A 16,162-nucleotide genomic window follows, 5' to 3' on the forward strand; every position below is an offset into this window, starting at 1 on the left:
CCTGGGCGACATAGCGAGACCCCATCTCTAAAAAAAGAAAAATATCTTCTTTTTAAATCTTTTAAAATAAATGTGTTAAAATAAAAAGTCAGTATTTAGGAGTAAAGTGACATGATGTCTACAAGTTATTTTGAAAAGTTATGGCCCAAAAAATACCCCAAAACTTAACAATTGTTAAGTTTATTAAAAAAAAAAACCCCAAAATACGGTGAAACCCCGTCTCTACTAAAAATACAAAAAATTACCTGGGCGTAGTGGCGGGTGCCGGTAGTTCCAGCTACTCAGGAGGCTGAGGCAGGAGAATGGCGTGAAACTGGGAGGCGGAGCTTGCAGTGAGCTGAGATCGCGCCACTGCACTCCAGCCTGGGCAACAGAGAGAGACTCCGTCTCAAAAAAAGAAAAAAAAAACCCCAAAACTTAACAATTGTTAAGTTTAGGTAAGGAGAATATCAGTATTTATTGTACTTTTTTTTTTTTAGGTTTTTTTTTATGTTTGCAAACATTTACAACAAGAAGTTAGAAAACAGAATGTATTCCATGTAACAGGAGGCTAAAAGAAAGGAAAAAATGTTTCTGTATTTATTTCCTTTCTAATAAATTATAACTGCATGTTCATTGACTGTTTTTACTTGCTAAAATCATTTACGAGTAAATACCTGATAGATTAAAAAGCAAAAAATGTATAAAAAGTGTATGACATGCAAATAGAGTAACTGAAAATAATTGGTATTCAGATGTTGAAATCATTTGAGTTTTTTTTTTAACTTAACTTCCTGTTATGTTTTCTTATCTTTGAAAGTATGTTTAAAAGTTATTTACAGAAAGTAGTTCCCTGCCTGTCTTCCTTTATCTTATATATGGCCATGATATATACATATATTCCCATCTTTATTAGAATCTTTTATGAACCAAGTTATTTAACATACCAAGTTGCAACTTTGTATTTTGACTTGGTTAAATTACATTTTCTTTTATCACTGACCTTTGAGATGCAATAAAATAATTAAAATACTGTTCTTACCCTAAGAAAAAAAAATCCACCCATATTTGTTGCTTTAATGACATTTTACAAGGGAAAGAAAAGATCTTTCCAAACATTTTTCTTTCTTCCTCCCTTCCTTTCTTCCTTTCAAAATAATTAATTTGTTTATTATTTTGGTAAATAAATAAATCTGTGCTTCTCTCGAACACTCCAATCTAAAAGTATTACATACATATTGTAAAAATCTGGAAAATATAAAAATATATACAGAAAAGAAAATTCTAAGACCTATAATTTTACCATCCGGAGATAACTACTGTCTATATTTTGCAATAGTTCTTTCTATCCTTCGTGTATGAATTTTTTTTGGTTTTGTGTACAATCATGTACTGTGGATGTGTGTGTGTGCATGCATGTACCGCACACATTCTATCTTATGGATATGCCATTATTTATTGAAGACAGCCCCTCTTGGAGGACAGTTTATTTTTTTCTTCATTTTTTCCCCACTATCACTAGTGTTTATGACGTCCTATACCTAAACCTTGTCCTGACTTCTGATTATTTTCCTTAGATTTTGTTATTAGAGTTTTCTTGGGCCAAATTATGGGAATTCTTTTTTTTCTTTTTTCTTTTTCTTTTCTTTCTTTCTTTTTTTCTTTTTTTCTTTTTTTTTTTTTTTTTTTTTGAGACAGAGTCTCACTCTGTCACCAGGCTGGAGTGCAGTGGAGCGATCTCGGCTCACTACAACCTCCGCCTCCTGGGTCAAGTGATTTTCCTGCCTCAGCCTCCCGAGTAGCTGGGACTATAGGCGTGTGCCACCACGCTCAGCTAATTTTTATATTTTTTAGTAGAGACGGGGTTTCACCACTTTGGCCAGAATAGTCTCGATCTCTTGACCTCGTGATCCGCCCTCCTTGGCCTTCCAAAGTGCTGGGATTACAGGTGAGAGCCACTGTGCCCAGCCAGGTAGGGGAATTCTTTTAAGCCTCTTAATATATATGTAGAGGAGCAAAAAAGAAAAGTTTTCCTCTATCCTGTTAGGTTCATTACTTGAGGGCTGTAAATTGAACTGACAAACAGCAGATTCATAGGAGAAAAAAAGGTTTATTTATGTGCACGTGGGAGTCAATAAAAGAAGTAGCATATATCATCTGATTAGTTTCCACATATATTTTACTAATTTACACTCTTACTAAGCAGAAGGAGTATTAACACTCTTTAAAATTCTTACCAATTTGATAGGTTAAAAATTAATCTAATTTTCACTTTAAAAATTACTAGGTGAGACAAAACCTTTTTAATGTTTGCTTCTATGTTTATTTCCTTTTTCATGAATTATAACTGCATGTCCATTGCCTATTTTTACTTGCTAGAAATCATTTACTAGTAAATTTCAATCCTTCAGATTTTACATATTCGATTGTTACATTAGAATATTTATGAGGATAAGTAGTGAAAAACTTGTGTATTTATCTTACCAGTGTGAAGAGAAATAAGAATTCATTTAATCACCAAATTCCTTAGTAATTTTGAAAAACAGAAGGGCCAGTTCATTTAATCAGGGCAATTTTGATTGTTATGCTAGCTGTCTTCAAAGTGAAATTCTGAACTAATGTCCAACACTAAGTTTTTTTAAAAAACAAACTCTGTGGATATTTAAAATTAGAGCTCTAAATTCCAAGGAATCTTTTCTTCTAATAACTTTGTGTGATGTCCCAAATACTTTAGAAATCCCAAATTACAACTTTGTGTTTCAACTTGATTACATTAAGTGCACCTCACCCCATAGCTGTGACCCAAAAACAATATTTTTAATTATGCTCTCATCTCCTATATTTAACTTTCTCTTTCAGCCACAGCCAATCAAAAGAAAACATCAAATTGCTTGGTGATGTTTCTTCTTCCAAGTATGATACATTATCTGTTTGCAGAGATTAAAGCAAAAGAATTTGTTCACAACTTTTCCAATTTTAAACCACGAACTGATTTGTCTCTGAGATTTATACATGTATTTTCCACAATTCTATTTCAGTACATATAAAAGGTCTGCTTGTCAGATTACATATTCTTTTCTTACGATCTCATTTCCTGTTGTAAAGCAAGTTGTCAGTGCCTGGCACACCTGCCAGAACTCATTCAAGAAATGCTTACTGCCTGGAGTTGATTCAACCACCCAATAAAAGTGAACTGTCTCCTTATCTCTGGTTGTGGTGACAATCATTTTTAAACCTAGGCTGAATTTTATCAATATTCGAAAGAAAGAGAGCTTGGATGAGTCTGGGGTAGCTACCCTCAGCTCATTCCTGGTGTAGGACCCCCTCACCCTGACTACCGCTCTTCTTTGCTTCAATTGGGCCCTGAGACATTCTCTCGCCAGGGCAGGCCCCTCCAGACTGTTTTAAGTAGGCTGGTTTTGAGAGCTGGGTCTTTTGCCAACCAGATTCATTTGAACAAGCCACCAGGTCCTTGCCTCAAATTAGGGAATTCAGGAATTTGCACCTGTGGCTAGTGCAGGCTCCTTCTGTGGGGGTTGAAAGAGGGCAGAGGTGGGAGGTGGGGTAGGGGTGAAGCTGAAAAGGACAGAGGTGGGTGCAGTCAGCTGCCCTGTCCCCCCACTGCCTGCCCCTGAAGCAACTCAGTGTGTTCTCTGGGTGTGCAGAATGAGCAATAGGCCCACTCCTGGCTGGCATACTCTTACAGCAAAGTGCCAGCTTTTCCAGACTAGTTTAGGGCCTCAGCTTGGCCCTGAGCCCAGTCAGCTGAGCACCAGCTGCAGTGGCGCCTTGCTGCTGCAGCCTGGGCGGTCCCATATCCTAGAAGAGAGCAGCCACCTGCTTGCTCCAGTGACCTCTGGCTCTGTCCTCCCACCACTGCAACTAACCCAAGTGCAGGAAGACTCACAGGCCACTGGTTCAGTGCCTCCATCCCTATGCCATCAAGTAGCCAAGAAAGGGCCTGGGCAAGATGGCAGTGTGTTTTAAACCCGTTCTCCCTGTCTCCTGGCCTTCCCACCTGCTGTCAGGACACACTGCTCTACCATCTCCTTCCGATAATCTTCTTGCCACTCCTCATTCTCAAATCTTTCTTGGCTAGGCACGATGGCTCATGCCTGTAATCCCAGCACTTTGGGGAGGCCGAGGTGGGTGGATCACTTGAGGTCAGGAGTTCGTGACCAGCCTGGCCAACATGGCGAAACCCTGTCTCTACTAAAAATACAAAAATTAGCTGAGTATAGTGGTGGGTGCCTGTAACCCCAGCTACTCAGGAGGTTGAGGCAGGAGAATCACTTGAACCCAGGAGGCAGATGTTGCAGTGAGCTGAGATGACGCCATTGGCAAGAGGATCACTTGAGCCTGTGAGGTTGAGGCTGCAGTGAGCTGTGACTGCGTCACTGCACTCTAGCCTGAGAGACAGAGCGAGACAACGTCACAAAAACAAACAAACAAACGAAGAAAACCCCACGGATCTTTCTCACATACTATCTTATTCCATTCAGGCTGCTATAATAAAGTACCTTAAACTGGGTGACATATAAACAGAAATTTATTGCTCACAGTTCCAAAGGCTGGACAGCTGATTCAGTGTCGGGTGAGGGCTGCTTTCTCACAGACAGCACCTTCTGGCTGCTTCCTCTCATGGCCGAAGGGCCAAACAAGCTTCCTCAGGCCTCTGCCTCTTTTATAAGGGCACTAATCCCATTCCTGAGGGTGAAGCCCTCATGACCCGATGACCTGCCCAAAGCCCCACCTCTTAATACCACCACATTCCAGATTATGTTTCAATATATGAATTTGGGGAGGACACATTCAGATCATAGCACATAACAACATAGAACTGTCCAGCAAGTTAGACTTTCACTTCCGTGTACATCCCAATTACTGACACAGGCACTGTCTTGAGGATGGGAAGGTGCCTCTGACGTTGGGTTAGAAATTCTGGGAACTATGGTGGATTAGCTCTGCTTGCCGTGTGTAAGGGGGGAATATGAACAACATGCAGATAAATCTGCACTGATGTGTGACACTTTTACCTTGATCCAGTGAAAGACAGTTCAAACCATTTAGTTAAAAAAAAAAAAAAAAAGAAGGAGCAAGGCCAGGCACAGTGGCACATGCCTGTAATCTTAGCACTTTGGGAAGCTGAGGCAGGAGTTTGAGGTATGGCTGGGCAACAAAGTGAGACCCCCGTCTCAAGAAAAAAAAAAATAGTAAGAAAAGAAACAAAACTCTGAAGTTGACAGTTCAGCCAGAGTAAAGCATGAGTAAAATATAGAGAGTTACTTAGTTTTGGTGATGGTTATCATAACCTAGGTTTTACTTTTCTATCTTGAGGGAAAAAGGTTTTGGGTGTGCAAAAGAAATAGAGGTATGACTTTTTTATCACTTAAATAACTGGTTTCACATACTTTGGATGGTTCTGTTAAATATTCAGCAGTGTAGCTTTTTTGTTTTTTTTTTTTGAGACAGAGTTTTGCCCTGTCACCCAGGCTGGAGTGCAGTGGCGCCATCTCGGCTCATTGCAACCTCCGCCTCTCAGGTTCAAGCAATTGTCCTGCCTCAGCCTCCTGAGTAGCTGGGACTACAGGCATGCACCACCATGCCCAGCTAATTTTTGTATTTTTTAGTACAGACAGGGTTTTTCCATTTGGGCCAGGATGGTCTCGATCTCTTGACCTTGTGATCCACCTGCCTCGACCTCCCAAAGTGCTGGGATTACAGGAGTGAGCCACTGCGCCCAGCAAGTGCCACAGAATCTTACACTGCAGTGGGAATGAAGCCACCACAGCTATTCATATCAACGTGACCAGCTTTTAGTAATGCAAGGCTGAGTGCAAAAAAAAAAAAAACAGTACAAAAAACTGTTGTACATGTAGTATAATATAGTTTCTTAAAACTTAAAAGCAAGCCAACCTAAACAGTATATGATTTTGGGATGCCCACACAATATGATACAAAATATCTTCAAAGACAATATCACCATCAAATAAATGACAAGCACAAAATACAGAACAGGGGCTGGCTCTGTTGGAGAGGTCGGAGGTAGAAATTGGAAGTCACCACACAGGTGCAGCTTCAAACAGGCAGTGTATTGATTGTGTAATACATCAAGGTTTCATGGCTGATTGGGTCCTTATTGTATTTTATGACTTAGATATGTGTAATATTCTTATGCACCATATATTACATCATTTAAATATGTTAATGACTACAGCAGAAGGAAACATGAGGCATATTCAAAACGTGTAAGTGGAACATCTTCAATTTAAACCCAGACAGCTGGACTTGGGATTCCAGACTCTTAAACCCACCTGATCATGATGTAGTGTTGTCTTTTTAAAGGTGTTTCTGGCCGAGCTTGGTGGCTCATGCCTGGAATCCCAGCACAGTACTTTGGGAGGCCAAGGTGGGCAGATCACCTGAGGTCAGGAGTTCGAGACCAGCCTGGCCAACATGGCGAAACCCTGTCTCTATTAAAAATACAAAACTTAGCCAGGTGTCATGGTCCACGCCTGTAATCCCAGCTACTCAGGAGGCTGAGGCAGGAGAATCACTTGAACCTGGGAGGTGAAGATTGCAGTGAGCCATTGCACTCACTGCACTCCAACCTGGGCAACAGAGTGAGATTCCGCCTCAAAAAAGAAAAAAAAAAAAAAAAAGAGTGTTTTCAATTTAGAAAAAAAAAATCTGTTATAGTAATTGGTATAGAATTAGAGGCCCAGACTCATTTTATTACCCCCACCCCTTACTCCTTTGATCTTCCCAAATGATCATGGTTCCCATGGGTGTGGCTAAGAGGGAGTGTTGGGGACCAGCCTCAACACCACCCACCGGGTACCTGAAGTCTGGTGGTGACAAAGGAATGAGAAGAGACAGGTTAAGAGTTCATAAAGGTGGGAGCCAGGGGGCCAGTTGCAAAATGGAGGCTGCAAAAGGCCCGGAGTTTTGGTTCCATACTATTTATTGAGTACAATCACTTAGATCTAAGAAGCAGATGTCCAGGGTGAAACAGTGAAAGGGAGGCAGTGCATCATAAGCATAATCTATAGCAATAGTGGTTTAAATGAATCTCCTTTGTGCTCAAACATCATACCTTTAACTTATCAGAGAGTAGCTAGTGGGAGTGTGCTTAACTAGGAGGCTGCACATCTGTCCACATTCCAGTGCTTCAAAGGAGTGTCTTTCTCCTTGAACAGTGTTTCTAGATAAGAGAGCAGGTCTTGCTCTGAGCATGGGAACATGATGGCAATTAGGAGGCTTTCCTCCTCAGAGGCCTCTTGTGGCTTTCCACAACTTATTGTCCCAAATTTTTATGGCCAGTTTATGCAGGCACTCCACAAGCCCTTTTCCCAACAGGGAGGATGGTGCGATGGAGGGCTGGAAGCATGCTTTTCCGGCATTCCCTATAGAACATTCCCAGCCAGACCTGCCCGATGAGAAGGCAGAGGTTTGACCAGACCTCAGGGTGTGTCTTCACAGGCAATCCAACGCCCCTGACCTGGCCAGCCGTTCCTCTGCCTGGAGTCACTCTTCGGGCTGGAGTTACACATAAGGGCATTGTTTCTAGAACCCACTCAGGATCTCCCCTGGCCTACCCACCAGTGCACCCACAGGAGTCAGCCCAGCAGGCAGCAGAAAGCCCTTCTCAACAGAGGCGCTAGCAGGCGCAGGAGCAAGGCTGGGACCCCTCAAGCCTGGGAAGCTGGAAGGAGGAAAGAGGTCAAGGACAGTTAGGTAAGAGATGGGAAAAGTAGTTGCCTTCCAGAGGAGTGGAGAACCAGGGGGCCTCTGCCAGTGACTGCAGCGAACATCAGAGACCCATGGGAAGGGACACTGCAAGGACGGTGGACTTCTCTCTCTCTCTCTCTCTTTCTTATTTAACTGATGAGGCACTTGGTAGGGGGTTGCCAGGGAATGGGATGCTGGAGATGAATCCAGGTCTTCGATTTCCAGCCCAGTGCATTGCTTTTTTTTTTTTTTTCTGGGAGACAGGGTCTTACTGTTTTTGCCCAGGTGTGCAGTGCCTCACTGCAGCTGCAGCCTCGACTTCCTGCGCTTAGGTGATTCTCCCACCTCAGCTCCTGGATAACTGGAACTACAGTCATGGGCTACCATGGCTGGCTAATTTTTTGTAGAGACAGGGTTTTGCCATGTTGCCCAGGCTGGTCTTGAACTCCTGAGCTCAAAGTATCCACCCATTTCAGCCTCCCAAAGTGCTGGGATTACAGGCATGAGCCACCACGCCTGGCCCCCAGTGCATTGTTATGACAATTTTCTTTCTCTCTTCCCTTCTCCAGAATTCTATCCAGGGCCAACCCCTCAAAATATATTGAAAATGGAGAGAAAACAGAGCTAAAGCTATTTGGAGTGACATGGAGGCAAGATCACCCCAGTATAAAGGTCCTTAGCATCCCAAAGCAGGAGCTATCAAACCTATACGACTAACAAAAAGGTAAACTAAGATCCAGAAATCCACTCCAAGAAGCATAATGGCGAGTCTAGATTTTACACTAGATCACTCCTGCTTCCGGATGGCCAGCCCCGGATTTCTGGCCACTGTGAGCCGATAGCTTTTCTGCTGTTTGTTTTCTACCTGTGTGCAGGTGAGCAGAAGTAGGAGCAAAGCCTCCTCCCATGAATCAGCAACCACCCCTACCTTGCTTCTTCATGGCCTTCCCTCTCCCCAGCTTCCATGGCCTCTAGCTCAGGTAGCCAGAATTAATTACCGGTAGGGTTGAAGCCGTAACTTGTTCCCTGGCTGTAGGCCAGGCTCTCATGATGTGCGTCAGAAAGGCCAGTGAGTGAAATTCCAAAGCAGTGTGAGTCACCAGGGGCTGAGAAGGACAGGCCAGGACAATAAGAGCAGGATGTGGACCAAAATAGTGCCCCGAGGGCCAGGGACTGGGCCAGGCATCAAGAATGCTCACCTGGCCGAAGATGGGGAACAGGGCCTCCGGTCTAGGTGGTTTATCTCTGGGCTCTGCACAGCCCTGGAGGAGGAGGGAACTGACCAGGAGGCTGGCACCCTGGTCCCAGGAATCATGTCCCTCACCTGCCTTCCATAAGCTGGACTTTGGATCCCAGCCCTTAAAACCCTTGTGTTGTTTCTTCCTGCATACCTGGTCCAGAACACTGCTTCAGGACAGGGAATAGTGACAGGCCAGCGGAGCCCCAGAGGCGAGGCAGCAGGTAAGTCTATAATCCTTGGGCCCTTGCTCTGTGCCCAGGGAAAAGAGAGGGATCTCCAAGCCCCGGCTTCTCTAACCTATCTTCACCTGGTCACTCACAGCACTGCACAATTTCCAGTTCTCAGAATCAGATTTCTTCCAAAGGAGGGATGTGTGAAGGGAGCACGAGGGGTGAGTGCAATCAGCAATCAGGCATCTTCCCCATCAAGGTGTGGTGGCCCCTGGACTGTGGCCCAGCAGCAACCTGTGGCAGCCAGATCTGGGGCAGGAGGTGGAGGGCTTCCACTCGTCATGAGGGTGTCCAGGGGGAGTGTCACCAGTCGCCATGTGCCAGCGGCAGGCCTGGATGCCACTCTCTCCTTGTGACCCTGGCCAGGACGGAAGGGAAGGCCCCCAAGGTCAAGCAGATGACACTGCACCCCACCCCCAACAACCCATTGAATCCTATCTATCCAGAGGGGCCACTGGCCAAGGGGAACACAGGAACAGCTTGTGATAAAAGGCCACCTAGGCCCTCATGCCCACCCTATCTCCTGCCCCTCCCCAACTGAAGGCTGCTCTCCAGCATCTCTGTTGTCCTGCTGCTCCTTCCCCACTTTTTTTTTTTTTTTTTTTTTTTTTTGAGACGGAGTCTCACTCTGTCACCCAGGTTGGAGTACAATGGAGCAATCTCGACCCACTGCAACCTCCACCTCCCAAATTCAAGCAATTCTCCTGCCTCAGCCTCCCGAGTAGCTGGGATTACAGGGGCCTGCCACCATGCCCGGCTAATTTTTTTGTTTTTTTTAGTAGAGACAGGGTTTCACCATATTGGCCATGCTGGTTTTGAACTCTTGACCTCAAGTGACCCACCCACCTCGGCCTCCCAAAGTGTTGGGATTACAGGCATGAGCCACCGAACCTGACCTCCTTCCCCCTTTTCTTACTACTCACTCCCACGTCCTGGGTGGCCGATTCATGGCTCCACCCAACTCTGGAAGGTCCCCATCCTTCAGGCAGCAGGATCTGTTTATCAAGAGAAACTGAGCAGCATCCCTAATTCTCTCCCTCTCTTGCCCTCAGCCCCCCAAATTTTGTTCCTTTCTGTAGCCACACTTGGCCAGGAGCTCTCAGGCTTACTGTAGGAATTCCTTCCAGGGCAACAGAGACCTCCAACCACTGCCCCACCCAAAACCCAGCCAGGCCGCTGTCACTTCCTCGCAAAGGAGTAGCTGAATGAGTCACCCTGGCTTTTGGAAGGGTTGGGGCTGAGACAGATGCTAGCGAGGCTGTGATAACTCAGACAAGGGGCTGAGGCTGATAGCCTCCACTGACACAGGTGGGGAAGGGGACGGGCTCTGCAGAAGTGGCAGCTCGGCTGATTTGGGCCCTCTCACCTCACCATGTAAGGATTTTGCTGGCCCTGTTAAGTTCACCTTTGCCTCAGGCTGTAAGTTAAAGAACTCTGTATCTTTTCCCTCTTCCCCGACCTCTAGGGAAACCTCATCTGCAACTGCTAAGACCTGTCAGTTCCTCTGATGGCCATCTCTATCAATACACGCATACTTTCCTTCAATTGAGTTAAAAGTCACGTGCCTTGAAGCAAGAAAACATTTCTACTTTCTTTTTTTTGAGACTGAGTCTCGCTGTGTCGCCCAGGCTGGAGTGCAGTGGCACTATCTTGGCTCACTGCAACCTCTGCCTCCTGGATTCAAGCAATTCTCCTGCCTCAGCCTCCCAAGTGGCTGGGATTACAGGTGCATGCCACCACGACTGGGTAATTTTTGTGTTTTTAGTAGAGACAGAGTTTCATCATGTTGGCCAGGCTGGTCTTGAGTTCCTGACCTCAAGCAATCCACCAGCCTTGGTCTCCCAAGTGTTGGGATTACAGGCATGAGCCATGCATCTGGCCGCATTTCAACATTCTTAACTCCCTACTGGGCAAGGATTGTTCCCTGGGGTGCTTGTGGATGGGGCAGGGCTCCAGGTCTAGTTTCAGCTGAGCCATTCCTGCCTCTCTCTTCTGTCTCCCTAACTTGTCTTAGGCTAACATCATACAATCAGAATTTCAGAACTTGGGGATCATCTAAGGAAACTCTCTAGGTTCAGGCAAGCAAGAGGAAACTGAAGGCCAGAGGTAAAATCTGGCATCAGAACCACAGCACTGGGGTCTGACGCAACTGCAAACTAGCCGTGACTTTGCCTAGGCCTCAGTTTGCTCATCTGTAAGATAAAGAGGGTGATTTTGACATAAATTAAGAATAACGTGCTAGGGCACAAGGCCTCAGGGCTGTGCTGTGCGTCTGTCTCCCCAAGAGGCTCTGAGCCAGCCGCCTGGTGAGAACCCTCACCCTGCCTGCCTGCTTTGCAGCCCTGGCAAGTCACGTCCCCTCTTAGAGCTCCAGTTTCCTTCTCTGCCAAATGGGGATAAGAATAGTTCCTCCATCTCATGGGATTGTTTTGAAATTTAAATGAAGTAGTACATGCAGCACAATCCCGGGCATGTAATAAACACTCAGTAAGTTATTATTAGTATTAGTATTATTAGACTTCAGCTCCTTGATGACATGATAGCATATCATCATTTTATCATCCTCACCATCTCTTGCACAGGGTCTGGCACTAGCGAGAGCTTAACATGCATTTGATAAATGAAAAAAAGAAAGGATAAACGAAGGAAGGACCAAACAAGCCTCATATTTTTCAGAGAAAAGGGGGACCCAGGTTAAGCAAGGGGACTTGGGGTGCTGTACAGGCAGGTCAGGTGTATTTTGGCCCGGAAGGGCTGCTGGTGCACCCTTGCCACCCTCGCCCTCCACACCCCCACCACCCCACCTTGCAGGCCTGCAGCTGGGAGGCAGCCTGCAGGCAGGACATCTTGGCTGGACCTTGGACTTGATACCTCCTAGCCCCCGGCTCCCTGGGCCTCAGTTCTGCATCTGTGAAGGGGTGGCCGCTGGGAGGCTTTGCAGAGGTGGCAGCACATCAGTCCACTCTAGGGAGACTCTCTCCTCCAGCCAGGCTTCCACCAGCAGCCCAGGCTCCTGGGGGCTCTCTGTTGGCGCCTCCCAGAAAGAGGAGGAAGAGGGTGGGTTGGGAGGAAGATCATGTGACCTAGAGTGAATGTTTCCAGGCATGTGGTGAGCCACAGACAACCAGAAGGCTGAGGCGTGTGTTTAGTGGCTTTTGAGGCACCCTGAACCGTGTGTCCAATGGGCAGTACAGCAGCAGCCTGCGGCCCCCGCCGCTCAGCCCAGGCCCCCGCATCCCAGGCCATCTGGGGTCCAGCCTGTTCCACAGAAAGCTTCCAGCTCGGCACCAGCTTCTTGCCTCTCCAGTCCCTGTGTTGGCTACCTATGGTCTGGCCTGCTTGCCTGCCTCCCCCCACCTCAATTCATGCCTTGTGGAGGGGTCAGAGACTGTGTCGGGGGAATAGCCATGTCCTGCAGAGCAATGCTTTGGCTGTGACAAGTCAGAGTGGACTCTCAGTTTTCTCCACCTAAGTCCTTTCCCTCTTCTCAGCTTAAAAATTGTCACTCTGGGAGGGGGTGGGATTCCCGTGGGTGAGCTCAGAGGTAGCTGCTAACTTGGGCTGATGGGAGCCTGAGAGAGGGCTGTGGGTCCGGAGAAGGCCAAAGCAATGCAGCTGCCCTGTGGGCTTCTCGTCACTGTCACCACCTCAGGAAACTGCTGGCCGGCTTTCCCTGCCCTCATCCATCCAGGGCCCATCCAGGCTTGAATACTTTCCACCAGGGTCCCTGGGGTCCTGGCCATCCCAGCCTGCTAATCTGTAAGCCGTCCAAGCCAGGGCCACGTGCATTTATTTTTACAGAAATCTCTGCTCAGGAAGTGGGGAAAGGATAGGACAGATAAACAAAAGGGAGGAGGAGAAGTGAGGAGGAAAGAAGGAGAAAAGAGGGGCCTGTGAAGATGGGCTGGAGGATCTTTGATGGATGAATGAGTCTGGTGAAAAACACAGAGCCCTGGACAGTTGAGGGCATTCTCCTCTTTCAACTAGAAAAAGTCAGGGCCAGAGACCCCTCAGGTATCATCCAGGCCAATGACCTGTTTTCTTGAAGACCCCATGGGGACAGGAACTCAGCTCCTGACTCCACTCCACGCTTTTGCACCATTCTCTGACTGGCTTTGTCATTTGGGGGTCCATGTACCAAGAAGGCAGAGGGTAAGGGGGATGGCTGGGCAGGGTCTAGCCTGGAACTCTGCAAGAGGAGCTCAGAGCACAGGTGAGAACCACAGCCCTTCTCAGGTGGCCCCTGGCAATCCTCCAACCTGGGTCAAAAGCAGCTACGACCCTAAATTCGTGCTTAGTTACTGACATCCAGCAATGCCCAAGGGAAGGGTCAAAGTTCAGGATTCGCTGACCTTGATAAGAACACTGAGTCTTCCAAGTGTTTACTACACAGATTCTGCACCCCTAGTCAGACAGCCTAATTGAAACCAGCCTCATTGCAATGTGATCATGTTTTTAAGCAGCCTGTTCTGTTCCACGCACTCCTTTATCTGGAAGCAGTAAACAAGAATACGCATGCGCAGTGGACCACTTCTGAAGGTCAACATATAACTTTCTCAACCCTGACATCAACTGTCATCCCTGTGAGCAGAACCAACTACCAAAGGAGAGATGTGGGTCAGAGGAGAAGAGAGGGGGGCTTCTGGAAACACACACCTCCCCTGCCCCCTCTAAATACTGCAGCCACATGGAAACCCGTGGGGAACAGTTGGGGCTTTTTATAATCTTTATTTGTTAACAGTTCAGGCTATTTTTTTTCCATGCTGCAAGAGATGCTAATGCCTCGTGAAAAAGTTGTGAAAAAAACAAGTTTATTTTGGGGTGATCAGCCTCCTCAGAGCTTCTCACTCCCAGCTCTGCAGGGCTTAAGGAAAGGGACCTTCCCTCTCTCAGGAGGTCTGCAGTTTGGTCAAGGAGAAGGATTCTTAGACCTGGAAGCCCTGGCTGTAATTTGCATTTTTGTCTCCCTCTTGTACCTTCTCTGCCTAGAAAACAGGGTGGAAATCACAGGATCTAGCTTCTTTCTGCTGCAGGCCTGCCTGATGGTGGCTTCCAGGCCCTGTCCTGAGATATCACCATCCCAGGGGACTTGGAGTGGATCAACAATCATTGATATATATCATGTATTTCCTTTGCATGCAGTGTTTCACGTCATTAAGGGTGGTAGTTGGAGCTCTTGAAAGACACAAACCAATGCCCCAATTTCTTTACTGAAGCCGGAGATGTTTCAGAGATGCAATAAATGTTTCATGGAGGCCTTGGCCAGCTGTGACTTCCTGAGAGGCAGGGCCAGGGTAGGGAGGATTGGGGGAATGGGCACAGGGGTCTGCATGCCCACACCTCTCCCAGCAGGGACTAGGCATAGCCTGGCCAGACCGGACTGGAAGTGGATTCTTCAGGTCCTGCTTGGAGCAGCTCTGCCAGCTGCACGATGTGGCTGTAGGATGGCTGCAAGAGGCTGGCCAGCCAGGAGGACCCCACTGTCAGAACTCTGACTGGTGCTCCCTCTTCTGGGCTTCATTTTTCTGGGAGACCCACAGGGCACTAGAGCCAAGGTGCGCATGGGATTTTTCTTTTTTTCTTTCTTTTTTTTGAGGGGGTAATGGGTTCTTGCTCTGTCACCCAAGCTGCAGTACGGTGGTACCATCACGGTGCACTGCAGCCTCGAACTCCTGGGCTCAAGTGATCCTCCCGCCTCAGCCTCCGGAGTAGCTGGGACTACAGGCGTGCACCACTGCATCCGGCTCTATATGGGATTTTTTTGACCTTGGGGGATTAGACCCTTACCCTCCGTGCTGTCTGCCCCCCACACATGGCCCAGATGGCAGAGGCACAAATGGGAGGTGGCACCCCCTTTACCCAGGGCATGGGGCTTAGGTCTGTGAGGGGGAGCAGGCAGAAGTGGAGAAGGAGTTAGAAGCGTCTCGGTGCTGGAAGGGACAGGAAGAAGGCCATGTAGCCGCCCCTGTCTTCAGGTAAGGGATACTGTGATCTCCCCAATGGGAGGCCAGAGAGATTAAGGTTCTTGCCCAAAGTCATACAGCCACTTCCAAGGTTGGCACCGAGTTCATCGGTTGCTCCTCTGCCTTGGTTTCTTTTCACTCTGGGGAGCTTCCTCTTCTCTTGGCTTCTCTGGCTTCCCTGCCCCTGAAGGGTTGTCACAGAAGTGCCCTTCCATCCTTCCTGAACCACACAGTGCCAGTAACCTCCAGAGCTGTCTGCCTGGCATCTCTAACCTCTTCCTTGATCATTTCCAATCTCTCCTGAAATTCTGGACTTTTCTTTGGCTAAACTGGTCCCAAGACTGTGACTGACCATTTAAAGAAACTGAAGGTGGGGACGTTGCAGAATTAGATTCTCTTTCTGTCTCTTACCATGTGTTTAATCCTCACTCTCTCTCCAAAAAATACCTCCTCCTTCCATTCTCAGCCATGTTGGCCATCAGCTGGTCTTTTTCTGAGTCTCGATTTGGGTCAGGAGATGTTTCAATGAAAAGAATGACCAAGAAAATATAGACCTTCCATGCTGGGCACCCACAGAGGATATCAGGACCAGAATGAGTCTTGGAGGTCACCAGACCTGGCCCTTGTCCATGAAAGAGTGAGGCCCAGAGACAGGAGGATATTGTCCAGTGTCAAGCAGCTTCGTGCCAGCAGAATCCAGGCCTCCGATGCACGACTGACTGCTCTTTACAAAATCACCAAACCAGCTCAGTATCTGCAAATGCCTGAGGCACATGATGCACCAGGACCCCAGTTTCGGCCTCTCATCTAGTCCCTTGACTCCCTGGGTGGCCTCGGTCTTGGCCTCCAGGCTGGGGTCTCACCCCGTGCTGACCCGGAGAGCAGGGGCCGCTCTCCTGTCCTGAGTAGGGCCCTCTATCTGAGCTGAGTGACCTTGGAGTAATTCGCGATGTGCTCATCCCCTTTCTCCCCTCTGTCTCCCCTGCCCCGCCCCATCCACTCCTGTCCCTCACAACCAG

At 47.4% G+C, this 16,162-nt stretch overlaps 1 protein-coding gene across 2 annotated transcripts in view; it reads right to left on the reverse strand.

Annotated features, from left to right (window-relative positions):
- The window catches only part of PEBP4 (phosphatidylethanolamine binding protein 4), a 287,960-nt gene that overhangs the window by 260,991 nt on the left and 10,807 nt on the right, over positions 1 to 16,162 (reverse strand). The window lies entirely within an intron of this gene.

This window comes from Symphalangus syndactylus, chromosome 10, assembly GCF_028878055.3.
Source record: "Symphalangus syndactylus isolate Jambi chromosome 10, NHGRI_mSymSyn1-v2.1_pri, whole genome shotgun sequence".
NCBI classification, from domain to species: domain Eukaryota; kingdom Metazoa; phylum Chordata; class Mammalia; order Primates; family Hylobatidae; genus Symphalangus; species Symphalangus syndactylus.